The following is a 27,881-nucleotide window of genomic DNA, read 5'->3' as shown; positions in this document are numbered from 1 at the left end:
AACCGACAGGCTCTAAAGACATACGGGGTCCTACTGTGCCGGACTTGCCTTTTTCATGTAGGATGTCATGGAGCCGTTTCCATGACAATCCACATGGGTCTGTGTTACCTTTTTCTGTGACTGCTTAGGGTCCCATTCTGCCAGAGCACCGCACTGTTTAGGTGAGCACTCCGGATGTACATTTACCTTTACATCCTGGTAGAATTTCCCAGCTGAAAGAAGTCTGCTTTAAATTTTGATGAGACTCTTTTGAGAAAATTTTCATAGTTGAGATGATTAATAGTTTGAACCTGGGATGGGGAAAAACCGGCGTTGGTAGCATTAGGGAATGCTACATTATAGCAGAAGGAAATGGGTTGGTCACTGTTCAAAATGCAGTCAGAAAGCCCAGGGCCTCCCATACCTTTCTACACCAGACAAACGCCAATGTTGTCACAGCGGAGGATAGGAAGAAAGGGAACAGAAGGCCTGGTAACTTTGGGAGCCGTTTTCCAGTGCTGGCGATCTGGTAAGTCATTTCTCTTCATTACTTGCTTTTAAAGGAAGAGAACTATACCCGAGTGTTGAGCAGCTGGATGGCTGTGGCTGTCATTTCCGACAGCAGACGGCTTTTTGAGAGGCTCGCAGAAGGAAGGCTGGCAGCCTGACTGCAGGGCCGTTTTCAGTGATAATAGCAACTTCACTGCATGCGTGGCTTTGAGAGGTTGGCTACTGTTTTTAGACAAGGAATCTAAGTAACTTCTTTAAAATGCTCCCAAAGGGAAGAGAAGAACTTGAGTCTTATTATTAAGTATAACTGGCCCCCCAGGTGACATTTTGATACCCTGCTAAGGGAGTCAGCTGTGTTTGGCAAATCCCCAGCACCACCTGCCTCTGAACAGAAAGCTGCCTGGCCCTGGCGCCCAGATTCTGGGCATCACAAACCAAGAAAGAAGTAGGAAGTGGAAGCAAAGGAGATGGCTGAGGGCTTCCTCCCCTGGGTGGACAAGTGGCAACAATCAAATGTAAGAAGCTTTTAGAGAGAGACTTATATGTGGAGGCAGTAAGCCTACTTTAAAATTTTTCACAGAATGAAGTGGTAGGCAGAATACCACCATGTTACTCATTCACTCAGCAGATATTAATTGAGCATCTGCTGCATGCCAGGCTGTGTGATAGGCCTTGGGAGTACACTGTTGACCACCGTCCTCATGGAGCCTACTGTATCATAGGGGAGAGAGGTAGTAAGCCAGCAAACACATGAATAAAGATGTAGTTACAAGTGGTAATGGGTGCTTCGCGCAGGGGGACAAAATAGGTTCTGTGAAAGAGAAAATACAGGTGGGGCCTGGGCTGAGGACTCCTGATGGCCTTGCCAAGGTAGCCAACAGTTAGAGTGAGGCCCGAATGAAGAGAGGGAGGCCAGTCATTTCAAACGACAGATGAAGGGGCTGGGGAGGAACCTTTAAGGCTGAGTGAAACACGTGTGAAAGAACTTTAGGGACTCAGACTCTCAGAATTACTGGGCAACCCAAAGTGCGCCAGGTCTTGTGGCTGCTCGGGGGCCAGAGATCCAGGTGGATTCCAGAGACCAACCTGGACAAGTTGCCCAATAAGTATGCATGGTGACAGCCCGTTTGTAGGTTCAGCCAGTTGGATAAGGCGAGCTTCCCAAGTGTTCCCGGACCCTACAGCCTCGGAGAATCCTGTCAGAGGGAGTGCCATTTCTGCTCGGGGCTCCCCACCAGCGCTGCGTGCCTGCTTGCAGAAAGCTGTGCCTCACCTTGGGTAGGGTGAAGAGTTGAGGCAGCTCTGGCCTTCGGGAAAAGTGCAGGCAGCCACGGAGAGTGAGAACGAGAACCGAAGCCAAGGAAGCAGCCCCTGCCAACAGCTTCCGTCCCTTCCCTTTGCCTCACCATGGCTGCCCCAGGAGCCCCCAGTGACTGCTTCTAGTCATCTGCTTGTTTCACAGCTGACAAAGAAGGAGGGGGCCCTTTCTGACATTTTTGCCCAGAGGCCCCAGATTTCTCAGTATGAAACTGCCAAATACACAAATTTGGGTGGATATTTGGCTGAATCACTTTGAAGGGCCTGTCAGTGCCTAAAATGGAAATTGTTAGAAAGCAGAGGAGGTTGGTTGCCAGCGACCATGAAATGGTAATGACCAAATCACTTATTTTTGCAATGAAATGTCATCCCCTAACACTACAAAGGCAGGGTTTTTTTCCCTAGCTTAAAAGTCCTGACTACCTATTAAAAAAACCTTCCGCAGCAATTCTGTGTGCCATGCACACGCACGTACATGCCCCGTCGCTCTCCCAGCCTCGCCCCTCCTCACCAAGCCTCCTCCACATTCCTGTTGCCCAGCTACAACCTGGGATGAATTAAGGGGTTGACTGATTGTGAAAGGTAATCAGGCTTTAGCCACCCTATAAAATGAAGGGGAGTTCATTTGGTTATTTACAAGATGGTGTGTGGTCAACTTTACCACATGCAAAAGTCAGTAGGCAGTAATAGACTACACCCCCAAACATGATGTGGGTCTTTTAACGATCTTTTCAAGTCTAGCTGTAGTTGCACCTAGGAGACATGACACTTAATAAGGTTTTACTGTATATATCTGCTCAGTGGCAAGCAAATCAGATAAGATCTCCAATTCCGTACCTTTTCTTTTTTAACTCTGGTACTTTTTTTTTTTTCAGTTTAGGAAGAAGAGACTGGAAAATACATTGTGGGCCAACACTGGGAAATGGAAGAGGATCTACTATTTCTTTGAAAACAGCCGTTAGGATACTGTTCCCTGGGGCCAATTCCTGGCGGCTTTAACCACAGACAAAGCCTCAGGTCCTTCTTTAGATTTTTCCATACTGACTCTCGTGTTAGAAACAGTGAAAATTTATGCTACCATAAAATTTATTTTAAAATAATAATTTACAAGCTTTTTGGCTTGAAAATCTTTCAATAGTGTCCGCACATTGAAAACAGAAAAGTAAGATGGTTCCATTGAGCTCTGACTAGAGTGAGCCCTGAGAGCTGTCTTTGGATCATAGTCATCAGCCGAACATATTCCATCAGCTTCTTTTTTTACAATGGAAGTGGTTTTCCCCAAAGTTATTTGTGATTGTTTGTGTGGGATCCATTCTGTAAGCAGGTCTGGTGTTAAGAAAGGTTATCCCTGATCGTCTGGATGCAGCAGTTGCTTGCTTGGTACCTTGCTACATTTGAAGCCCACACTTACTTACGAACCCCTGATATGCAAAGGGTTGCAGCAGCCCGCTGAAAAAAGTGGTGTGGCTCTGGTGTGGGTGAATCCCTCCTTCTGATTCCCCTGCAGGGTTGGCTCAAAGGGGAGTTATAAATTAGGTCAACTCTGTAACTTGTCCCTTTCCCGACCTTTCAAGGGCTAATGCTCTTCATGTATCTAGTCCCACTTCCTCAGCTTCAGTTTCTTCATCTGTAACGTGAAGGACATTGACAAGACACGCTGTAAATTCCTCCCAAGCTCTGACATTGGACAAATCAAATGGATTTACCAGCACAGACGAATGTGGCCTTTTTCCAAGAGTTTCTTTAGTTTGGGGAAATCCATTTTATGTAATGTTCTTTCCCTATGTGACCCTTTTAAGAGGAAAACACACCCCATTTCTAGTGTTATAAAGTCAACATTAGGCAGCTCTGCATGAGGAAGTTTTTTCTCTGCAGAAGGAGCACTGAATGTCACCTGCATCAGACAAGGGATGCAGGGACATGAGGCAGGTGGGGCAGGCAGTCCTTGTAGGAGCTAATCACCTAGACCATCTCAGTCCTTCCACGAAGCTGGCCCCACTCAGAAGCATGACAGTTCAAGCAGATACCTGAGCCCGCCATCCTAGCTTAGAACAGCAGCTTCCCTGCTTTCTAGTTACTGAACCTTGAGCAAGTTAATTAACCTCTATGTGCCTCAGTTCCCTAATCTGTGAAATGTGAATCATAATTGCAGTGTCATGAGGATTAAATGAGATCAACTGTGTAAAGTGCTTAGAACAATGTCCAGTACATCTGCCTTAAGTGTTCAGTAAACGTTACCCGTTCTCATCATCGGGCGCACATGTTCAGCTGCGGATCCAGGGGTGGAGAGGGTCACGTTTCGCAGGGCTATTCTGTCTTGAGTATCCAAGACTCTGTGGTCGAGGACAGATTTGCTGAAGTGTCTGATCTGGAATAAGTGACTTTCTTCTCTCTCCTCTCTCCTCTGTCCTTCCCGCCCCAGCTTAGTGTCCCTAGGTTCACAGTCAGTGATAACAACCAAAAGGGTGGAAAAATATCTGATAAGGGGGATAAGTGTGGTCTTTTAAGCTATGCAATTGTCTTCCCTGCTTGCAGAGGACTTAACAAAACCCAGACTTGAAGACTCTTGGAGTTGACAAAGGATCTTTAGAAAAGAATGTTCCCTGGGGGTTCTCCATGTCTACGGAGGCCCAAACAAGAGAAAATGGATTGTGGTTAGACCCAGGGGAAGACATTTGTACCACAGATGGATACAATGCTGGGCCAGATTCTCCAAACAGGTTATATAGTGTCTTTCCCTTGTAAATTGAGAAAAGAATGGCTGGCCATCTGTCCTAGATTGTTTCATAGACCATCAGAGAAGGAAGAGCCCTTAGAGATCATCTTAGCCAAGCCTTGATTTTAAGGAAGTGAATTCTAAGACCCAGAGAGAGGGCACACTAGCTCTAAAGCTCATATAGGTAATTATTGGCAGAGCCAGGATTTAAATCCCAGGCCACTGCACCATACTGGTCTCTTAAGGCACTCAAACTAGTGTCCCTTCTAGTTCTGGAATGCTCTGTTGTACCAACATACTAAAAAGCAATCGAGGCCCACCCAGAAGGACTGGAAGGTACTGAGCAGTGCCCAGCTTGCAGTTCCTCCAATTTCTCCATCGGATTTTGGAGCTCCGGCTGTCAAAGTGTTTCAGCCAAGCCTCCGCAGTCAACTAACTGGTCTTCTTAGCATACCCTTTGAAAGCAGCTGTGGTTAAAGCAGAGCTTGCTGACTCAGCCCATGTAGTAAGGATGACTAAACACAAGAATTTCCTGTGGGGGGATGGAAATCTCTTTCCAATGCATTTGTTGCAGGGACCCACTCTGATGAGTCCGAGCCGGCGGGCGGCGGGCCCACGGGGAAAAGCAGCAGGCTGTCGCCGCTCAGCACCAGCGCAGGGCTTACAGATGTTTCCTCTCTTTTTTGCTAAACAACCCTGTGGCTGTCTCGGCACCATTTTGGTCTGGCCAGCATTTGCACAGAGCTTCCTCTGCCAACTGGTACAGCCCAAAGCCAAGGGGAGCAGATGTCTCCCCTGACCTGAGGGGCCTTTCACATTCCCGCCCGGAGGCCTTCCCGCCTGGGGTGAACGGGGCTGATCTGCTTTATCTCAAGGCAGCTTCAGTTCTGAGCCCACCTTGAACTCGAAAGAAGCATCGTTTCTGCTGACTGATCAGAAAACAGTGTGGGCTGGCTTCCGTCTCCGGGGGGCACTCTGTGGAGTTTGCAGTCGGGCTAAAGTTATCATTTTCAGGTCTGAATACCACACAGATACTGGGCAATTTTAGGAAATGAACATTGACCTTCAGCAGGATTGCTCACCAGCTTAAGGCATTAATTCAGGGAAACTAAAATTTGGATAAATATTTCAAGGCTTATTCAATTCGAGTGCTTTGCTCAGTTAGAAAGTTGGAGACACCTGGTGCACTTGGGGTGACACGTTTTTACAACTTGCAAATTAGAAAAGGGGGGTGGGAAAAGAGGGGGAGTGAAGTACTCAGCCATCTTGTAAAAGCCATATACAACTTGAACAGTTCAGACAGAGGGGACTCAGGTGCAGGGCCTGCCTCATCCTCTCCCGATCCCCTTCTTATTCCAATGGAGGGCAAGTTCTGGGCCAGGTGATGAGGAGTAATGGAGAACAATCTGGTCTCTGGGGAGGGGGCGGAGGGGACAGGGACCGTGTTCCATTCCTTGCCACCTAGGAGCGTGAGCTTGGAAGTGTTACTTTACTTTTCTAAGCCTGTTTCTGATTCTGGAAGAACTTACTATAGCGCCTGGTAACAGTATGGCCTCAATAAATGTTTTCTGAATGACAGAGAATGTGAGCAAGAGAGTGAATGCACGCATGACAGAACAATAAGGATTTGTGTAGTTCGTGGAGTTGGTTTGAAATTTAAATGAAATGGTGGTTATGAATTCTTCCATGCGTCCAACACTTCACAGTTAATATTTATAGACCCACTATCTTGTTTGACTCTTACAAGACACCTGTGAGACAAGCAGGGGAAGGACTGTTACCTGTCGGATAGAGGGAAGTGAGGCTCAGAATGGCGAGGCAGCAGTACCGGAAGGAAGCAGGGCTCCAGATCCAGTGCTCCTCTGAATATATTACGCACCTGCTGCTTTCACGTGAAAAGGTTTTTGAAGGAGAAAGCACTATAGGATCGAAGCATGAGATCTATGCTTCGCAGCTAAGCACAGTAGGAGGGCTCAAACACTGGAGGGGGCTCAGAAGAAGAAATATCAGGCCATGACTAACAACGATGTTAGAGATTACAGTAAGACCTTGTCTACTCAAAACATGAGAGGCCAGGGGGAAATGGCCTTGGAAAGATGAGGGCTGGGATTATCTAATATTTTTGTAAATGAACAATAGGGCCTCTGGTTGGCAGGGACCTAACAGTTGCTATTTGCAATAACATGGGCCAGTGTGAGGAGGCTAAGTGTAGAGTCAGGTGAGCGAGCCAATATACACTTAGCCCACCCCCATCAGGTACCTGGCCTCTCTTCAGCTGCTTTGCAGGAGTGGGCTTGTGGTCTGAACCTTCTCCAGGTTTCCACAGGTCTTCAAACTTTTGATTCATGGTTCTCAGTGGGGCTGTGTAGGTTGTATAGTCCATTCGCCATCCAGTGAAGTCACTCCTGCCTGTCGTGTGGCTGCCCACCCTCCAGTGCCCAGAAACTTACTCCTGCCCTGTGCATCCTTTCTAGCTCTGTGCTCTGGCCGGTTCTGATGACAGCCATCTGTGCCACCGTCATTGCTGACTACATGGGGCTCTAGGGGGATACAGAGATGTGAACTGCAAACGTACCACATGCGGGTAACTAGGCATGCTCCTGAAAATTATATGAAGACAAAATTTTTAGAAAGCAAATTCTGGTGTTTGTGCTCTAGGTTGGCTTCTTATTTAAAGGAATCATTGTTCCTTAGTGTATCATTTTTTGAAAAAAGAATTAGGCTTGCTTAATGTAGGAGTTTTGAAGCTGGGGTCTGTGGTTCCTGGATGAGATACAGGAAGCTCTGTGAATTTCTGTGAAACTTTCGTTTTTCTGACAAGAGAATCTACGACTTTCCTCAGATTCTCAGAAAGGTCTAGCCCCAAAAAAGGTTAAAAGCTATTGGCTTAGAGAAAGGTGGAACAATAATGTGTTCACAAATCTCACAGTATACAAGTTGAATTGAAGTTTATTAGGAAGGTGGCTTTGTCTCTGCCAGTTACCGATGTCTGGCTCTCTTCTGCCGCCTCTGAAGGATGGGTGCCCATGGGAAATGCTGCCAGGCTGTGATCGTCTCCCTGCCCTGTTTGCAGGGTCATGGCCACACTAATAGGACTTGAGTGGTGATTGTTAGACTGGAATATGGTGTTCGGTAAATTTTCCAAGTCCTTGTCCTCAGTTCTCAATCCCAGGGTGCACCCTGTATGACAGACATACTAATTGCATGGCTTAAACTTTGGAGGCTGACAGCTCCATGACCTTGGGCAAGTCACTTCATCTCTCTGAGCCCCAGTGTCCTCTCCTGAGAGATGGAGATAGTAACAGGGCTGTTGTGAGGTTATAAGTGAGGTGGTGGCTATGACGTGCTTGACACAGGCAGGGTAAGTGCGCAATAAATAAGACCAGCAGAAGTATCTGTGCCAGGTGCCCAAGTCCTTAAGAAGATCCAGAGCTCTCTCCTGAGGACGCGGATAGCCCTGTGGGGGGCCACCTTGCTGCCCAGGGCCATGCTCAGTGGCCCATTCAGGGGCATGGGAACAAAACCCATTAGACCTTTGCCATTTTGTCAAAACATAGGCCTTAGTCTTTCAACCCTTGTCCCCTGCTAAAAGCTGCTGGGGAGCCCTGAAACCACGTTTGATTGTTGAACCCAGAATTCCTACGTAGAGATTTGGGCTGTGACTATAGGAAGCCATCAACTGGTACAATCAAGTCAGCTCCAAACCTTCAAGTTGGTTACTTGTCCCAGCAGCAATAACAGTGTCTGAAGGGCTTTCTCTCCCCTGTTCCTGTCTGAGACTCTGAATTACCAGACAATGTCAGCAGGGCAGGTGCTGGAGAAGCCATTTATTGCAGCCATGACATAAGCAAATCCGGGGATTTTGAGGACTTTGTGAAAATGCAGTGTTTTGCAAAGTTAGTGTGTTAGCAAGAAATATTTATTGAGAATTAATTTTTGAGTATCAAATTTACTGAGTAAAAATGAATATGACACAGAGCTGGACACACGGAAAGGCTTACATAGTCGGGTAAGCCTTTGTATTCCATGAAAGCAAATATCACAAGACAGTGTAAGAAGCCACTGGATGGTCTGGCACAGTTAAGGGCTGCAAGACCAGAGAAGGCAAGACCTCAGCCAGTTGCAGGGCACAGGAAAGGCTTCCTGAAGGAGATGGGCCTTAGTTTTAGAGAGGCAGAGGGAAGAAGGGAAGTGTGGCAGCAGATAAGCAAAAGCAGAGAGGCTGGTCTGCGCATGCTGGGGAATGGAGGTGTTTACGCTGTGGTTAAGGGGCGGGGCCTCAGATGCTCAAACAAAAAGGGAAGGGGTTCAGGCCTCATGTGGTAGGCGGTGAGGAGCAGCTACGTGTGGCAGCAGAGGGTCAAGAAAAGGGAATGGAGTCAGTCCAGTTGGGAGCCAGGATAAGAATCCCAACTTCAGTGGTCAGGGTCGGGGTGAGACCACAGAAACCCGGAAAGGGGAAGGACGCCCGAGAGCTGGCTGGTCTCCGGAGTCTTTGCCTAGAGCAACACAGTTTTCTCTCTGTAAGGAGCAAATTGATTTTGCATCTTTACATTTCTCTAGCACGAGTGACGCCTTTTTCATACAGGAGTACATGGCCTGTTTAAAGACAACCAGGCAAAATAACTTGCAAAGGTGATGATTCCTCATTTTGCAAAATGGTTCTTTACTAAAGGGTGTGCAGACAGTTTTCTGACTCAGAAACTCCCCAAAGTTTAAAGTGCTTTCAGACTAGAACACTAAGGCTTTTTTGAATTTAGGGAGAACAGTGTCAAAAATTATATGGAAAATATTTATTTAAATACCTAAAAAAAAAAAAACAGGGAGAAAAAAATAGTCCAGTGTTTCCAGTTGTCCTTTCTTGTGATACATGGAAACTATATCAAACTTAGAGCTTCTGAAGATAATACTAAGCTGTAGTAATTTTTAAGATACTTAAGTAAGATGAAATATATGAGTAAGCAGTAATAATAATAATAGTCAACATGTATCGACAGCTTGTTAAACATGAGGCCTGTTACTGAGCAATTGAAAAACATTATCCTGTTTGATGTTTGCAACAGTCTTTTGAGGTATATTTTACTATTACTCCCATTTTAGAGATAAGAAAAATGACACTTTCAGAGACGTTAACTAAATTGTACAATATTCGTAAGAGAAAGAAAGAAAAAAGAAAGGAAAGGAAAGAAGGGAGGAAGGGGGGGTGGAGAGAAAGACGTTCCCTAAGTTATGTGCAGGTCAGCACCCCAGGCCCCAAGGAGGCTTAGGGGTGCAGAGGGCAAAGCACCTCCACAGTACCCTGCCTCTGCCAAGGGTTCTACTTTGATGTAACAGGTCTTGTGAAGCTTTTCAGGTGGAAAAACATCACTGTCAGCCGCACAGATTGGTTATGTGCCTGGTCCAGAGGCGAACGAACTTTGTTGACATTTCAGCATAAAAGGTGCAAAAGAGACGTTTGCAAAAGGGGCTCAGGAGTCAGTTCCCTGGGCAGTCCTGAGAAGTTGTTTCTCAGATTCGAGCATTTCTCCTGGGAGAGGAAGCCCAGTGCTGTGGAGCTGTTCCTCACTATTGTTCAGGATGCTTTGGAGGGGTGGTTAGCATGCAGACCCCTCTGAGCAATCATGTTGGCTGCGACTCTGAAGCAACATTTCTACCTGCTGCGTGTGTCTGAGTGGCCCAAGCCTGGCTCTATCTCCACACACCTCTGACTGCAAATGATGTGGCTGGATCCCTGGGGTGGGGGCAGTGGGCCGCAGGGGCATTCACTTGATCAGAGCTGCCAACAGAGGCCAGATTCAGCAGGGGCTCAGCAGAGTGAAGGTACCATACATTTGCACTTGCTGGAAGAAGAGGACCTTGATTGTACAAACTTTGAAGGAGTATAAAAATGACTTTGTTGTGTTTGAATTGCCCTTCCTGGATGAATAGAGACCTGTGGCTCCAGGGCTTAAAGAGGATTGTGCAGAGACCATGTATTTCCTTATGTATGTTTCCATATAGATATATTTTCTTTTATACGTATGTAGGAGAACTGGTCACTAGTTTTCACTGAAACTGGGCTGTGTGACTTCTGTCCATCTAGGTGGTAAGCAATTCGCTTATATCTGAGCCCATGTTCCCTGAGAGGTCCTGTGCAGTTGTGTTTGGGGGACACAGGCTAAAACTAAGACCCTGATATTTTTGAGGCTTTCTTGGATAGAAGCTAAGAGTGGAGGGAAACCCTGTTTAATTGCTGTGAGCAGTTTGTAGATTATAAGAGATGAATGTTTGATACTCATTTAGGACAAAGTATTCCCATTTTAATGATGATAACAACTCCTAAGCATGGAGCGCTTCCTATGTGCCTGGAACTGTGCTAAACTCTTTGCATTCATAATCTCATTTAACCTTCACAACGTCCCTGAAAGTGAGGTACCCTTGTCACCCCCCAGATAACACATGAAAGTAATGGAAAGAAAGGCTACAGGACAAGACTAAGTAAGGCAGCTAGTGAGTGGAGAGCTGGGATTTGAACCCATCATCTTAATGACCATGCAAACCTTCCCCAGGGAAACTGCTCAAAATTCTTCTCCCTGCAAATTTCAGGCAACTGCTCACTAATGAAATTAAAGTGTGGTTCAAGAAGCAAAAATGGCTTTGTGAAGAGGAAGATAACATAAAGTTATCTATATGGGAGGCAAGGAATGATTTCTGCAGACTCATTTGCTATCGGAGCAATTACGTATCATCTGGGGAGAGAGTGAGGAAGTGCAGGGGATGGCATGGAGTCTGGCAGCCAATCCATTGAACTGGGCTTGAGCCCTGAGGGGCAGAGGGCCAAAGCCAGAGGCTCATAGGCTGGGGAAACTGTGGCACTAGAGGCCCTGCTTCGGAGCCTGGGGCTCCTAGAGTAGGGCAGAGGGATGCCCAGCTCATTGCTCTGACCTCCATTTCTCTGGCAACTAGTCTTTTTCTTCATATTTTCTAACTGGTTATTGCTGGTACGTAAGAAAGTTTTTGATTTCTGAATGTTCACTACCCATTAACTCTTGTTAATTCTGATGTAGAATTATGATTCATTCACATCTCTTGGACTGTAGAGATATGCAAGCATATTATTACTATATATATATATATATATACACACACACACACACATATATGTGTGTATATATATATATACACATATATGTATATATATATATATATTCTCCACTTTACAGATTAAAGAAACTGAGGCTCAGAGAGGTTTAGTAACTTCCCCTACATCACACAGCTAATAAGTGACAATGGACAGATTAAACGATAAGCCTACCTTCAGACCCTGAGCTCTAAATCACTATACAGTAATCTCTGTCTTACGACTTTTTTTGTGAAAATGGAATGGTACTGAACACATTCTTTGCAATTTTCTTCTTTCACTTACTATATTGTAACAACTCTCCTATATGCCTAAATATTATTCAGTAGCATGATTCTATGGATGCATAGAATATCTTTAGCATAATAATAATAATGAGCATTTGTTGAGTGTTTAAAATGTGTCAGGCACCTTAGCATGGACCATTTTATATAAATTGTATGGACATGGGGCCAGGATTGTTGTTGCAGTCACATTAGTTTAAAAACTCTAGCCTGTCACTCTCCTACCTGGTGGCACTCTTGGCTGTCACCCCCAAACAGCTTTGGAGCTGTGGGATCTGTGCAGATTGTTGTATCATTTAATGCAAAATGCCCGTGTCATATGATGTGGGTAAGAAGCAAGCATCAGGTGTCTGCGCTAGGCAGAGGGGCTGCCAAAGGTGGTGAGAGTGACTCTTAACATTGGCAGCAGTTCCTGGGGGGGGGACCTAATGTTACTACTATAAATAAAGTACCCAGAAGAAACTCTTTTCCTCTGGTTTCCTGAAAGGTTTGAGATGATATTGGAACCCAAGGAAAACTGTGGCAAAGGAGATTTTAGGAGGTGCAGGAGCCAAAGTTGCACAAGCACCCTTGGTAGTTTGGGTGGGGGAACATATAGTGAAAACATCCACGTTACTATCTTGCCCACAAATGTGATCCTTTCCATTGATGCAGTGTCTACTTAATGCACACTGGTTGCTATGGACTGAACTGTAGTCCCCCACAGATTCAGATATTGAAGCCGTAACCTCCCAATGTCATGGTATTTGGAGACGGGCACCTTTGGCGGTAATCAGGCTTAGATGAGGTCTTGAGGGTGGGGCCCTCATGGTGGGACCAGTGCCCTTACGGGAAGAGACATCAGAGAGCTTGTGCTCATGCTCTCCGTCTCTCCACCGGCCACCTACTTCAACTGATGACCTGCATTTTGAAAGTGTTGGAGAAAAATGTTTAATGCTTCTCTGATGGCTCTCAGAGTAGCATCAGAAAATATATTTCATTCATTCTTTTAAAAGGCTCCTCAAATTATTGAGTACCTATTATATGCCAGGAACACTTCTAGACAGTGACCAAGGCAAAATGGATCCCTGCCTTGATGTAGCTTCAGTCAGGCAGTGAACGAATAATCTCCTAAGTAATTCCAGTTGAAAATGAGTCCTGATGGGAGGAGGAGTCATCCAGACAAAATGTGTGTGTGTCTGTGTGCGCACACATGTGCTGGTACAAGGGGCGTGGTGGGAGATGACAACGGCATTGCCAGCAGAAAGAGGCACCCATCTTTTTTGTTGTGGCAAAATCCACATGACAAAATTTACCATCTTAGCCATTTTAAATTACAGGCATCCCCCTGCTTTCTGAAAGTTCAGGTTACACTTACAAAAGCCCTGCATTAGTACAGTAATGGCGTTTTTCACGTAAGCCAAAATTCTCTTTGGATTTTTTAGTACTAAACGTAGGGTAGGTCTTCTGTAAAAGCAAAGTGACATAACAAACTTTTGGAAAGCAGGGGCTACTCTCTGCCTTATGCCATTTTGACCAGAAAAGGTTTCCCAGGGTACGCTCTACTTTCAGATAGCGGGGGAAACCTGTATACAATTCAGTGGCATCAACTACATTCATTAATGTTGCATAGCCAGCACCACTATCTTACTTCCAGAACACTGTCATCACCTTTAAAGACAATCCTCTACCCATAGTCACTCCCCATTCTTCCTTCTCCCCAGCCCTATGTACCACTAATCTACTGTCTCTGTGGATTTGCGTATTCTGGATATTTAATATAATTGCGATTATATACAGTATTTCTCCTTTTGTGTCTGACTTCTTTCACTTAGCATAACGTTTTGGAGTTTCATCCGTGTTGTAGCATGTATTAGTACTTCACTTTTATGGATGAATAATATTCCATTGTATGGCTAGACCACATTTTGCTTATCTGTTCATCAGTGGATAGACATTTGGAGTTTCCACCTTTTGTCTATTGTAAATAATGCTGCTTAGGAACATTCATGCACAAGTTTTTGTTTAAACACCTGTTTTCGATTCTTTTGGTTATATACCTAGGAGTAGAGTTGCTGGGTCATATGGTAATACTGTGTTTAACTTAATGTGGAATCAGAGAGTGGCACCACTTTTGTTATTGAACATAAACCCAACAACCAAGAAAATCATTTGAATTTTTTTTAAACATTATAAGTAGTCTGACCAGACAAGTGACAAAATGGACTCTACTTTCAAGGAGGAGAATCGAAGTGAGTCATTCAGTGCACACCCATCACTACATTTGAAAATCCATACAGACACCATTTTCTATTGGCCAGCCCAAGGATGAGCGTGAACCACCCTCTGAAGCAGGACTGTTTTTCAGAGCCCCCAGTCACCACTGAAACTAGTGATACCCTCATCCATCTGTGAACACCTTGAGGACAAGGGTATATTTGAGTCATCTTTGTCATCCCGGAGCCTGGCACACTCAGCATTTGTTGGCAGAAGGAAGACAGGAGGGCCCCCTGGCAGAGATGAGCTTGAGCACAGTCTCTCTTTGCCACACCTCTGCAGTGTAATGAGCCACCCCTACCCCCTCGCCAACTTCCTTTCCCTCCATCGTCCATCACTGGGTTGGCACCATCACTGTTAGTCGGTGATGAGCAAATCAGGTTTATAGCACTCTTCACATAAACAAATTGGCAAGTCACAGAAAGCAATGTTGGGCAGACCCAGGTATTCAGACTCATGTTTTGAACAATTATAATAATCATTTCCTTGAGCAAATCCCCCCCGTGTCTGGTCATTTGCCTTTCTCCACTGTAAAATATGAACCCTATTACTGGTTTCTAGTCCCCTCACAGCATTGTGGAGAGAGTCAAAGCAGACATGGAAACTGGATTTATGAAACATCCCTGGGTTTGTGGAATTCTCACCAAGTGGACAGTGGCTGGGCATGATCCCCTTTGGAGCCTGTCACTGCTGTTGACCTTGAGATACTGGTGTGGGAACAAATGCTGTCTTTGTCACCAGCTCAACCACAGGGGCCTCTCCTTCCCTAAGCTGGCAGCTGAGGCTAAGTACTTGAGATCCCTGGGCCAGCTGTTGTGAAGTAAATGCCAGGCAGTAGGTAAGGCAGGATTCAGAACTGGCAGACAGCCAGGCTTCAGTGGGAGCACTGATGGTGGGGGGGCATGGTGCACAAAAGTTGGCAAACAAGTGTTTTCCAAGGTGGTTTTAAAAAATCAAATCTTGTTTCTAAGGTCAAAGTATCAACAGGGGAGCTGCCTAACAATTCCTACTTTGACTCAGTATCAGCTGAAGATTCTAGTACCAGCAAGGCACTGTGAGCAGTGTTTCTCAAGGAGGCTTCTCTGGGAGTGCAGAAAGATAGCCACACCCTTTGAAGTTCCCTGGGAGTTTACAAAGAGCAGTGTTGTTTCCACCGAGGAAGAATGATAGACCCGCATAATGGTGTCCTTATTCTCTAAACCTCAGACCTTGGGCGATGAGGGGCCAGTGAGCCGGCAGGCCCGGGCAAAGCGGGAGGGAGAGGCCTTGGCAAAACACACAGGCTTTTAGCTTGCTTGCTCATCAACATGGAAGGTCTTCCCTGGGAAGATGGTGTGGTCAAAGTCAGGGATCTGTTTCTACTCTCTTCCTAGAAAGATTACTAAACCGCACCAAGATACCTTTCTAATTTGATCATGGCTGATACAAAAGTTTCCAAGCAGACATTATCTTCTATCATACTTGATAAGATTTCAGTGAAACATGGCAGGAACTTAGGGGTTGTAGAAATAAAAGACCAGTGAGAAAAACAAGTCGTTAAACCCATTGTTTTAAGTCAGAATGAGAATGGTGGTGTTCGTGAGTGGTGGGATTCCTACGACACAATGGGGAAGCCAATACACTGGCAGTTGCTGTCAAAGACAGCTTATCCACCAATTATTCAGAAGTAGAGCCCCCAACTTTGGGATGCCTATGGTATTGCATCATACATGTTTAAATCAGGGACCTCTTCCAAAATTCTGACTCATTTCCCAGGCTGATGAAGCCATGTCAGCATATGAGTTTCATCCCTGGGGTCATCCCAGGGAATTTTTGTCAGCCCTGGTGCCTGGGAATGATTCCACTAGTCCTGGGAGAGGCTGTGTGGTAGGATGGCAGGAGTCATGTGGAGCCCGAAGCTCCAGCCCTACCTCTGTCACCAATTAACTGTCTTTTAACCAATCTGTGTCTTGGTTTCTTCAGTGGTTAAAAAGACACTGTCTAATTTGATGATTTAGCTCCTTCCAGCTTAAAAACAAAGTTGTCTGTTTCTTAGCTTTGGATTCAACAAAGAATTATTGCGGATATGCAAATCACCTCATTTCATTAAAAATGTTTTAGGTCTGAAAAGGATCTTAAAGATCATCTACTCCAACTCCTTTATCATACAGATGTGGAAACAGATACAGAGAAGAGAAGGGAGTTGCTCAATTAGCTCCATCAGGGTGAGAGATCAATTTTCTTGATTCCCTTTCCAGTGCATTTTCCACTACATTTACTTTTTAAATCAAAGTAATGCATGAGCATGGTTTAAAAATATCAAATAATACAGGGGAGCTTGTAATAGAAAACAACAGTTCTCAACCCCACCCCTAGTCCCACTCCTCAGAGGCAACCATTTTGAACAGATTCTGTTTTCAATTCAGCCAGTAATTACTTTAGGATCTCAAAATAAAAGATCTATTCCTTATTTCTTGATTTATCCATTTTGGACCTTATCTATTGACTCCCTGCTATAAAAAGGCAGAATTTAGCTCCCTTGGCATTACTCCCAACTTCCTTTATTTCCTACACCTTCCCAGGTTTGATAGGATTATCTTTATGAGGATTTTTAAATTCACTTTTAAAGAGAACATACAGTACAATTTACTATTTTTGGTGTACACCTCTGACTTTAGGCAAATACATAAAGTTGTGTAACTACTACCACAAATAAGATATAGAACAGTTACATCACCCCCAAAATTTTCTCATGGTGCCCTTTGTAGCCTACTTCACCCTCTACCCCCAACCTGAAATAACTGCTGACTTGTTTTATGTTCCTATAATTTTGCCTTTTCCCATATGTTATAGAAATGGAACCATAAAGTGTGTGATCTTTTGAGACGGCTTCTTTCACTCAGTATAATCATTTTGAGATTTATATATTGGTAGCTCATTCTTTTGTACTGCTGAGTACTATTCCATTGCAGGGATGTACTGCTGTTTAGTCATTCACCGTCGAAGAACATTTGGGTTGTTTCCAATTTCATAGCATTTTTTTTTATTATGCCACTGGCTACTTTTTAACTTGAGTCATATACTTAAACCTCTATTTCCTGAGCCATCATCCACCATACCTTAAGTAGATCTTGCTTTTCAGAACAGTAAATGCTTTTGACTGGATTTTAAAACATGATACTTTTGTTCATTTAGTCTCAGCTTTCAATGGATTTAATTTGAAGGTGTAATTTTTCATGGGGTTTGGAGGGCTTGTTTAAATGTTATCCAGCAGCCCTATTCTGGGCTACTGCTGTTCTAAATGGCTCCTGTAGCATAGGGTGCCTTCTCTAGTACCAGCCATGCTTGCTGCTGGGGAGATATACATGCACTTTCTGTTCTGACTCTTGCTAACTCAGGCAGTCATTTTGGGGAAAAAGACCTTTCTTCATGTGGATTTCAGCTTTTGTCTGTCATGCTTTTTCTGTTCCAGCTGCCTTCACCAGTGAGCACAAAGCCACATTTCAAAGGAGACGGACAAATTATCCCCAGCTGCCTCGAGGAGGTTAGCTTTCTGTGTCCCCCTTCTCTGATAACCAACAGGTTAACTTTCCAAAGGGAACTGACAAAAGCAGAAATTGTCCTTTCACCCAAATGGATTTCTGCTTTTTTAAAAGATGTAGGATTTATTATATTCATTTTCCATTCCTACTTAAATTTATACCAGGAAATACAGTGTGAACGATCACAACTGAACCTCTATTGTTTGTAAGACTCATATTAATGCATTTCTTCTTTAAATGTGCTTACAAGATCTAAATTATGTTTTTTAATTTGCTAGCACAGTGTCTTTCCTCAAAGAGTAGCCATTTAACATTTGGATGATATCAGCCCTGGTCATAGAGATTTGTATGTTGCTACATTTCACTTGTGGTTTCAGCCATCTTTGTACATATGTTATCTACCTAGCATACTGCATTACAGGAGTGAGTCTAACACCTAGTATAGAGCCCTACACAGAGCAGGTGCTCGGTAATTGTCTTTTGAATTGAAATGGTCCAAGGTAGTGTCACATATATATGATGGTGAAGTATTCTGTATTAATGCAGTGAGTCACGTATCGTCAAGCACTACTGGGAATGCAGATTGATACAACTCTCCCAATTTGACAAAATGTGCCAAAGCCTTAACAATGTTCTTATCCTTTTACCCAGTAATTGTCTTTGTAAAGACTTACCCTAAAAAATTATAGTGATGCACAGAAGTATAAATACTAGAACATTCACTGTAGCATCATTTAAAATGGAGAATAAGTAGAAACAACTTAAAAGTTGTCCATAATATGAAATCCTATGCACTGAGATTTGCCTTATGAAATACTGTATTGTTATTGAAAATCATATTTATAAGAGAGTTTAATGACATAGGGAAATACACCCTAAACTAAGGGAAAAGGGAGAATACACAAATGAACACACAATATGATCCCGTGTGTATATATAGAAAAAAGAAGACTGGAGGGAAATAAATAGAAATATTAATACTGGTTATCTCTAGGTTGTAGGATTATGAGTGATTTTCATTTTCTTGTTTTCTTAATTTCCAAATTCTCTGCAGTGAGCTTGTATTACTTTACAATCTGAAAAAACATCTTTTTAAGTTGAAAGATGGAGGGCTTACATTCATAAAATCTTAGTAATAAGATATGGAACTGTTTCTTGAACCAAAGTCAGCTCTTCAGATGCCACGTGGAACATCATGGCAGTGTTTAGTTTTCAGAAAGACAAAATAAATCACAAAAGTCTTTTTGGGTTTAAGTGTGAGCCCCAGTTTGATATTGAAAGGCAAATATGTTCATACTTTTCTCAAGGCCTCATTAGATTTCATCCTTCTCTCTCCCCATCCCCACCCCTTTTTAAACTGCCCAGATCTGTGGAACAACTGTTGAGCAAACTGGAAATAAATAAAATTCAATGACTTTAAGATACCACAAGGCCCTCCCTTCCTGTGTACTAATGGCTACCTGCCCGTCGCGCTCCCCAGAGTGGAAGGCTGGAGTCAGCCAAAATGGAGGTTTCTCTGATTCAAGCATGAAAACTGCAAATGCTCAAAAGAGAGAAAAACTTAGGAATTCTGATAAAACTGAGACACAACATATACAACCTTCCTTCCCCTACCTTCTTAGCTTTACATAATGGAAACTGGTGGGCTCTGCTGGGGGAAAAACTACTAAGTAAAAACTCAATCATATAAGGTGATACAGTAAGGACTATTGACATTTCAAAGGAATCTCAGAATCTTAGAATTTTAGAACCGAAAGGATAATATTTCAACAAGTATAGTGCTCCTTTCAAATACCAGATACTATGCCAGGTGCTGATCAAATGTTATCTCATAAAAGAAATCTAGCAATGCACCCCCATTTTACAGATGAGGAAATCAAAGCCTAGGGAGGGGTTGTGAATTGCCTTACCTCACAGTTTATTGGCTGCAAAGCTGGGACTAGGTCCTACATCTTCTGGAGACTCTCAGGTGAAAAAAATTGGTTTTTCTAATATAATCTTCCGCTCAGCTCCAGATAGTCCAAATACTGTGCAATTGTGCTTGGCTATTTTGCTAGCTAATCAGGTCCAAAATCAAACTCGTAGCCTTCCCCTTGTCTCTCAGTCACCCAGAGTCGGAACCAAAGTCTGTTTGGCTTTATACTCTCTTTCAACAACCCCCTTCCTCTATAAATACTCTGTTAATAAGTCCTGTCAATTTTTCCTTCAAACAAATACCTGCAGATCTTGCTGAAGTTATAAGATAACCCAACCTCTACCTCCTTAAAAAACCTCTTAACTGCTCCAGCCCACATTGCTGTCTTTCTTCTGGCTTCATACAGCAGTCCTATTCTGTACCACATAATTGAGTTTAGCACCTGTCATTGAGGGGACAATTAGCATTTGTTCAGCAGCATTCATTCATGCAACAAGCATGTATTGAGTGTCTACTATATGTCAGGCCCTGAGATGGAGAATTTGTCTTATCTCTCCAACTAGACATGAAAAACCCTTAGACTGTAGGCTACATCTTTCTCCATAGTCTCTTAAACACCCACTGCAGCTCTGGGAACATATTGAAGACTTATTTGTTCAAGCACAGATCAGATTTAAGGAATCTGTCACCAGCTCAGCAGCTGGAGGACTCTGGGGATGCTTTAATCCATGGTTCTGCCTCAACATCTCCTAAGCTACATGAGTATGATCCAGTCACTCAGTGAAGACAGCATATTAAAATGTGTCTTTGTAACATCATACCTTCAGAGATAAGTGATATTATTTAACTAATAGGAGATGTAGGATCCTCAAAGTCAACTGGGGATTTCTGCCTCCAAGAAGATGGAGTAGATGTATTTTCCCCTGTCCTTCTCATTACATATAACTAAAAACCCTGGGCATTAGATATAAAACAAACCTAAGAAGATCAATGAAGGTGGCGAGAAGAAGGCGGACTAGCTAAGGACCTCAGGAACCAAAGAATGACCCAATGGTGAGTTCCCTGGGTTTTCTTTCTGGCCCATATATCCCAAACTGACTGTTGGATAAGGCAGCAATTCAGAAAACACCAACAGGAGCAGACAAAAATAAAAGCCTGCTCTCCCTAACCAAGGGACCAGGAAACGGGCAACCTGGCAAGATAGAAAACTATTTGACAAATACTGCTTTACTATAGCCAAACACCACAGACAAACTGAGACCCCCATTTCACTCATGCCAGCAAAGGCCGAGTAGGGAGCCCAACCTTCTACCCCAATCTGACAGTGACAATGACAAGACAATACCCTCCTTTCCCCTAGTAGAGCAGTGTCAGACAAAAAAAAAAAGAAAAACAGAAGGTTTAAATAAGATCCAGAGTCTCATTATATAACACCCAAGAATGAATAGTATTCAACTGAAAATCATTCATCATACCAAGAACCAGGAAGATCTCAAACTGAATGGAAAACACAAAAATCAGATGCCCAAACCAAGAAGACAGGGATGATAGAATTATATGATAAAGATTTTGAAGTGATTATAATAAAAATGCTTCAGTAAGCAATTAGAAACATGCTTGAAACAAGTAGTAAGAACAGAAAGCCTCAGCAAAGAAATATAAAGCCTGAGCAAACAAACAGAGAAGAACCAAATGGAAGTTTTGGAACCAAAAACTCAGTGGATGGACTCAATAGAAGAACAGAGGGGACAAGTGAAAGAATCAGTGAATTTGAAGATACAGAAATAGAAATTACACAGAAAGAAAACCGTCTGAAAAAAAATGAGCAGTGCCTCAAGAACCTGTATTACTATAACAAAAAAAATGTAACATCCATATTATTGGAGTTCTAGAAAGAGAGGAGAAAGAGAATGGGGCCAAAAAAACATTCAAAGAAATAATGGATGAAAATTTCCAAATCTGGGAAAAGATATAAACATACATATTCAAAAAATTGAGAGAGAGAACTCCAAATAGGAGAACCCAAAAAATTCACACTCAGATACATCACAGTCAAACTTCTGAAAACAAGACAAAGAAAAATTTCTTGAAAGCAGAGGAGAAAAGATACTACTTGCAAGGAAACAATGTTTTGAATAAGGAATTCGCACATTTTTCAAGTGCCTGCAGAAAAGAACTGCCAGCCCAGAATCCTATATCCCACAAATAAATATCCTTCAGGAGTGAAAGGAAATCAGGACATTCTCAGATGAAGAAAAACTAAGAGAATCTGTCATCATCACACCTACCCTGAAAGAGTAGTTAAAGGATATTCTCTAAACAGAAAGGAAATGATAAGAAATCTTGGAACATCAGGAAGAAAGAACACAAGAAGCAAAAGCAAGAATAAATCCAACAGACTTTTCTTCCCCCTTGAGACTTCAAAATTATGTTTGGTGGTTGAAGCAAAAATTACAACACTGTCTGATATGATTCTAAATGTATGGAGAGGAAATATTTAAGCTAATTGTATTATAAACTAAGGAGGGTAAAGGGACATAAATGGAGGTAAAGTTTCCACATTTCACATGAACTAGTAAAATAACACCAACATTAGACTGTGATAACTTATGATATACAATTTAACACCTAGAGGAACCACTAAAAATCTATACAAAGATATACACTCATAGCTTTGACAGATCAATCAAAATGATATTCAAAAAAATATTCAAGTAACCCATAGGAAGGCAGGAAAAAGAAAACAGAAAAGTGAGAAATAGGAAACAAAAAATGAAATGGTGATATAGATCCTAATATATCAATAATTACAGTAAATGTGAATGGTCTAAATACACCAATTAGAAGACAGACACTGGCAGAGTAGATAAGAAAAACATGACCCAAACAATCTGCACAATATTTAAAGTGAGTACGTAAAAGATACGTATGTAAATGATGTATGTCTTTTCATTGTTTTACTTTAAACCTCCCAATCTTCTATTTCAAGTGAGTACATAAAAGATACTGACTTGAAATATAAGATTGGGAGGTTTAAAGTAAAAGAATGAAAAGACATACATCATGCAAATATTAATCAAAAGAAAACATGAGTGTGTCTATTAAGGCTTCAGAGCAAAAATTACCAAAGACAGAGAAGGACATTATGACATTATGGTATGTGATAATGATAAAATGGTCCTCATAAAATGGAATCCACCAAGAAAACATAGTAATTCTAAATGTGTATGTGCCAAATAACTGAGCTGTTTTTTAAATAAAATATGTGAAGCAAAAACTGATAGAACTGAAAAGAGAAATAGATAAATCCACAATTATAGTTAGGGATTTCAACACTTATCTCTGAACAACTGGTAGGACAACCAGACAGAAAATCAGCAAAGATATAGAAGAACTCATCAGCACCGTCATTCAACAGGATCTAATTGATATTTATAGAACACTCTACCCAACACCAGCAGAGTACACATTATTTTCAAGAACCCATGGAACATATGCCAAGATTCACCACATCTTGAACCATAAAACAAACCTCAACAAATTTACAAGAATTAAAACCATACACAGTGTGTTCTATGACCATATGGAATCAAATTGGAAATCAATAACAGGAAAATATCCAAACACTTGGAAACTAAACAACATACTTGTAAATAATCCATAGTTCAAAGAGGAAATCTCAAGAGAAGTAAAAAAATACATTGAACTAAATTGAAAATAAAAATACAACATTTCAAAATGGGTGGGATACAGAAAAACCCATGCTGAGAGGAAAATTTATAACATGAAATACAAAAGAGGAAAGAGGAAAGGTCTCAAATCATAAAACTCCCACTTCAAGAACCCAGAGAAAGAAGAGCAAAGTAAACACGAAGCAGCAGGAAGAAGGAAATCATAAAGAGCAGAAATAAATGAAATTGAAAAGAGGACAATAATAAAATCAATGAAACAAAAATCTGTTCTTTTGTAAACTTCAGTAAAATCAACAGATCTCTAGCAAGACTGACAAAGAAAAAAGAGAGAAGAAATTAATTATCACTATCATGCCAAAACAGAAGATATTGCTACAGACCCTGCAGACATCAAAAGGATAATAAGGCAGTACTATGGACAACTCGATGCACATAAATTTAACAACTTAGTTGAAATGGACCAATGCCTTGAAAAATACAAACTACCACAACTCACTCAAAATAAATATAGCTAGTAGCCCTATAACTGTTAAGGAAATTAAATCCATAATTTAAAAACACCCCAAGAAGTGTATAGATCCAGGTGGTTTCACCAGAGAATTCTACCAAATATTTCAAGAAAAAGCAATGCGAATTATACATGATCTCTTCCAGAAAATAGATGTGGGAACATTTCCCAATTCATTTCATGAAGCTTAGTATTACCCTGATATCAAAACCAGACAAAGACAGCATAAGAAATCTACAGTCCAATCAATATCCCTCATGAATATAGATGCAAAGATCCTGAACAAAATATTAGCAAGTAGAATTCAGCAATATAAAGGAATTATACACCAGTACCAAGTGGGTTTTTTTCCAGGTATGCAAGTTTGGCTTAATATTCAAAAACCAATCAATGTAAACCACTGCATTAACAGGCTAAAGAAAAAATATGACATGATCATAGCAATTGATGCCATAAAAAGTATTTGAAAAAATTCAACATCTATTCATGATTTTAAAAAATCTCTCAGCAAACAAGAAATAGAAAGGATCTTCCTCAACTTGATAAAGGAAAATACAAAAACACCTATGGCTAATAGTTATACTTAATGGTGAAAAACTGAATGCTTTCTACCCTGTTGGTCAACACAGTCCTCTCCCTGCAACTCTGTTCTGTTTTCCTCTCTTCCCTGCTACTCTTTCCCCTATGCTGCTACCAGTCATCACCTTCTTCTCTCATCTGAGCACAGCTCAAGTGGTTCTCTGCCCTTCATTTTTGAAAATGTGTCCATAGAGGCAAGAATCCCATACTATGAAAATCCCAGTATCGTGGATGTGCATGCATACATGCAAGTGTGTGTCTTATAGATGTGGGATGATAACAGTAACATGTAAGAAACATTGCCTCAGAGATTTCCAAGACAAGGATGTCCACTTTCACCCTCTTATTCAACATATTCTTAAAGAAGTTCTTGCCAATATAATAAGGTCAGAAAGGAAAATAAAAGGCATACTGATTGGAAAGGAAGAAATGAAACTTTTCCTCTTTGGAGATTACATAATAATCTACATAGATGATCCCAAGGAATCTATTTTATGAGTTCGTAGAACTAATAGGTGATTTCAGCAAGACCACAGAATATAAGATACACAAACAAAAATCAATTGTATTCCTATATACTAATAATGAATACATGGACACCAAAATCAAAAATAAAATACTATTTATAATCACCAAAAAAAGATTTAGATGTATATCTAACAAAAAATGCATAAGATTTGTATGCTGAAAACTACAAAATGCTAATGATAGAAATAAAAGAAGATCCAAATAAATATGGAGAGACACCATGTTCGTGGATTTGAAGACTCAGCATAGTAAAAATGTCAACCTCCCCAAATTGGTATACAGGTTTAACATAATTCCTAATTAAAATCCCAACAAGATTTTTGTAGGATTTTATCTAAAATTTATGCAGAAAGTCAAAGGAACCAGAATAGTTAAGACAATTTTGAAGAAGAATAAAGTGGGAGGAATCAGTTGGCCCTATCATGCATCTGTAGTAATCAAGACCATGTGGTATTGGTGAAAGGATAAACATGCAGGCCAATGCCACAGAATAGAATCCAGAAATACACCTACAGAAATATGCCCAACTGATTTTTTAAAAGTACAAATGCAATTCAGTGAAAGAAAGATAGCCTTTTCAACAAATGGTGCTGGAGAAATTGGACGTGTGTGTGTGTGTGTGTGTGTGTGTGTGTGTAGGGAGAGATTTATTTTAAGAAAGTGGCTCTCGTGATTGTGAAGGCGGGCAAGTGCAAATCTGGGGTAGGCCAGTAGGCTGGAAACCCAGGGGGGAGATGATGTTGCAGCTCAGATCTGCTGGAGAATTTCTTCTTACATGGGGGAAGTCAGTCTTATTCTAAATGCCTTCAATTGGATGAAGCCCACCTATATTATGGAGGGTAATCTTTTACTCAAAGTCTACTGAATTAAATGTTAATATTTTCCTTAAAAAGATACCTTCACAGCAACTTCCAATGTTATTTCACTAAATATCTGGATAGCATGGCCTAGCCAAGTTGACATAAAAAATTAACCATCACAAACCTCATCTTAAGTCTTATACCTCATACAAAAATTAACTCAGAATGGCTCGTGGACTCAAAATGGAGCATCTTAAATGTAAAACTATAGAAATTTAAGAAATAAACATAGGAAAAAGTCTTCAGGACCTAGGACTAGGCAAAAAGTTCTTAGATTTGATACCAAAAGCACAATACATAGAAGGAAAAATCGATATTGGATCTGACCAAAATGTAAAACTTCTGCACTGTGAAAGATCCTGTTAAGAGGATGAAAAGCTACAAAGTGGGTGAAAATATTTGCAAACCACACATCTGACAAATGACTCATATCTAGTATGAAGAGCTTTTAAAAACTCAACAGTAAAAAAAAAATCCAGTTCGAAAAGGGCAAAGGATATGAAGATACATTTCAGTAAAGAGGAAATACAGATGGTAAATACATGAAAAGATGCCCACCATCATTAACCACTAGGGAAATGCAAATTTAGACCACAAAGAGATGTTACTACACACTTACTACATACAGCTGAAATGAAAAATAGAGACAATACCAAATGCTGGTGAGAATGTAGAGAAACCGAATCTCTCAGACATTGCTGGTGGGCATGGGAAATGCTGCAGCCACTCTGGAAATAGTTTGGCCAATTTCTTATAAAACTAAACATGCAATTACCATAGGACCCAGCAATCACACTCCTGGGCATTTATCCCAGAGAAATGAAAATTTATGTCCACACAAAATCTGGTACATGAATGTTTATAGCAGCTTTATTTGTAGTAGCTGAAAACCGAAACGAACTGAAAGGTTGTTCAATAGGTGACTAGTTAAAGTGTGTTTTGACGAAAAGGAGTGGACAGTAACTTGGATGGACCTCAAGGGCATTATCCTGAGTGGCTAGTTTGCACAAAGGTCTCCACCCCTTACTCCCCGTCCCCCACCCCACTGCCACCACTCCTAATTGCAAACACTCTAGATTCAGTTCCCTATGATTCAAAAGACAAACTGGCAAAAAGAAGCACCCCAGGTGATTTCAGTTTTGTGGCAGGGTATGAGGAGTGGCAATCTCTAAGGCAATGTTTCCTAAATAGTATCTTTATCATCCCAGATCTATAAGATACACACTTCCACGTGAATGCATGTGTGCGCACATACACCCACACACACGTATCCCAGATGTCGGCATTTTCATGGTATGGGGTTCCTGCCTCTATGACTCAGTTTCAAAGATGAAAGAGAGAGACCCACCTGAGCTGTGCTCAGATGAGGAGGGAAGGTGATAGCTGCTAGCAGCACAGAGAAAAGAGTAGCCGGGAAGAGAGGAAGAGAAAATGGACAGAGTTGTAGGGCGAGGACGGGATGACCTGTGCTCCGGATCCATAGCTGTGGTCTTGGCCATTCCGCTGACCCGTGCTCACTATGTACCCCATCTAACGTCCTAGTTTTGAGTCTGAGAACTGATGTGGAAACGTGTTTTCTTCAGGGAGGCCTTGCCAGACCCTAAGACTAAGTTAGATCATTGTGTTATACACTCTCATTAACATTTGAACCTAACCTTGGTATCATTTCTCATAACTGTAATTACGTGTTTTTGAGATTAACTATTTAATGTTAAATAGTGATTCATGAGTTGATCTATTTACTGTGTTTCCCACTTAGGGCTGTAAACATTATGAATGTTGGAATCCTGTCTTACTTCACTTTTGTATATTCCCAGGACCTGAAGAGTGCTGGTCCAAAGAAGGTGCTCAGTACATATCTGTTGGATGAATGAAGGTGAGTAACAAGATCCTGATTGAATTAAACATAGTTACTTAAAATCATATTAAGGAAAATAAATTTTAATTTGTATTTATTTTCTCTCTTACAAAATAGGAAAAACATTACTTATCCCTCTTACTACATTGGATAAGACTGAACAGATTATGGAGGTGCTCCAGAGTAAAAAGCACTATTCAACTTTATGTGCTAATGATAATAAAGCAATGCCTTCCTA

At 41.7% G+C, this 27,881-nt stretch overlaps 1 long non-coding RNA gene across 1 annotated transcript; it reads left to right on the top strand.

Annotated features, from left to right (window-relative positions):
* LOC130681883 (uncharacterized) lies at positions 1-27,881 on the top strand. The gene is made up of 4 exons (XR_008995117.1): positions 1-508; positions 2,682-2,823; positions 27,603-27,661; positions 27,761-27,881. It is a non-coding gene; the product is annotated as an uncharacterized LOC130681883 (long non-coding RNA).

Source organism: Manis pentadactyla, chromosome X (assembly GCF_030020395.1).
Source record: "Manis pentadactyla isolate mManPen7 chromosome X, mManPen7.hap1, whole genome shotgun sequence".
Taxonomy (NCBI): Eukaryota; Metazoa; Chordata; class Mammalia; order Pholidota; family Manidae; genus Manis; species Manis pentadactyla.
Note: the sequence above shows the minus strand (reverse complement) of the source record. Positions and strands in the feature narration are given on the sequence as shown.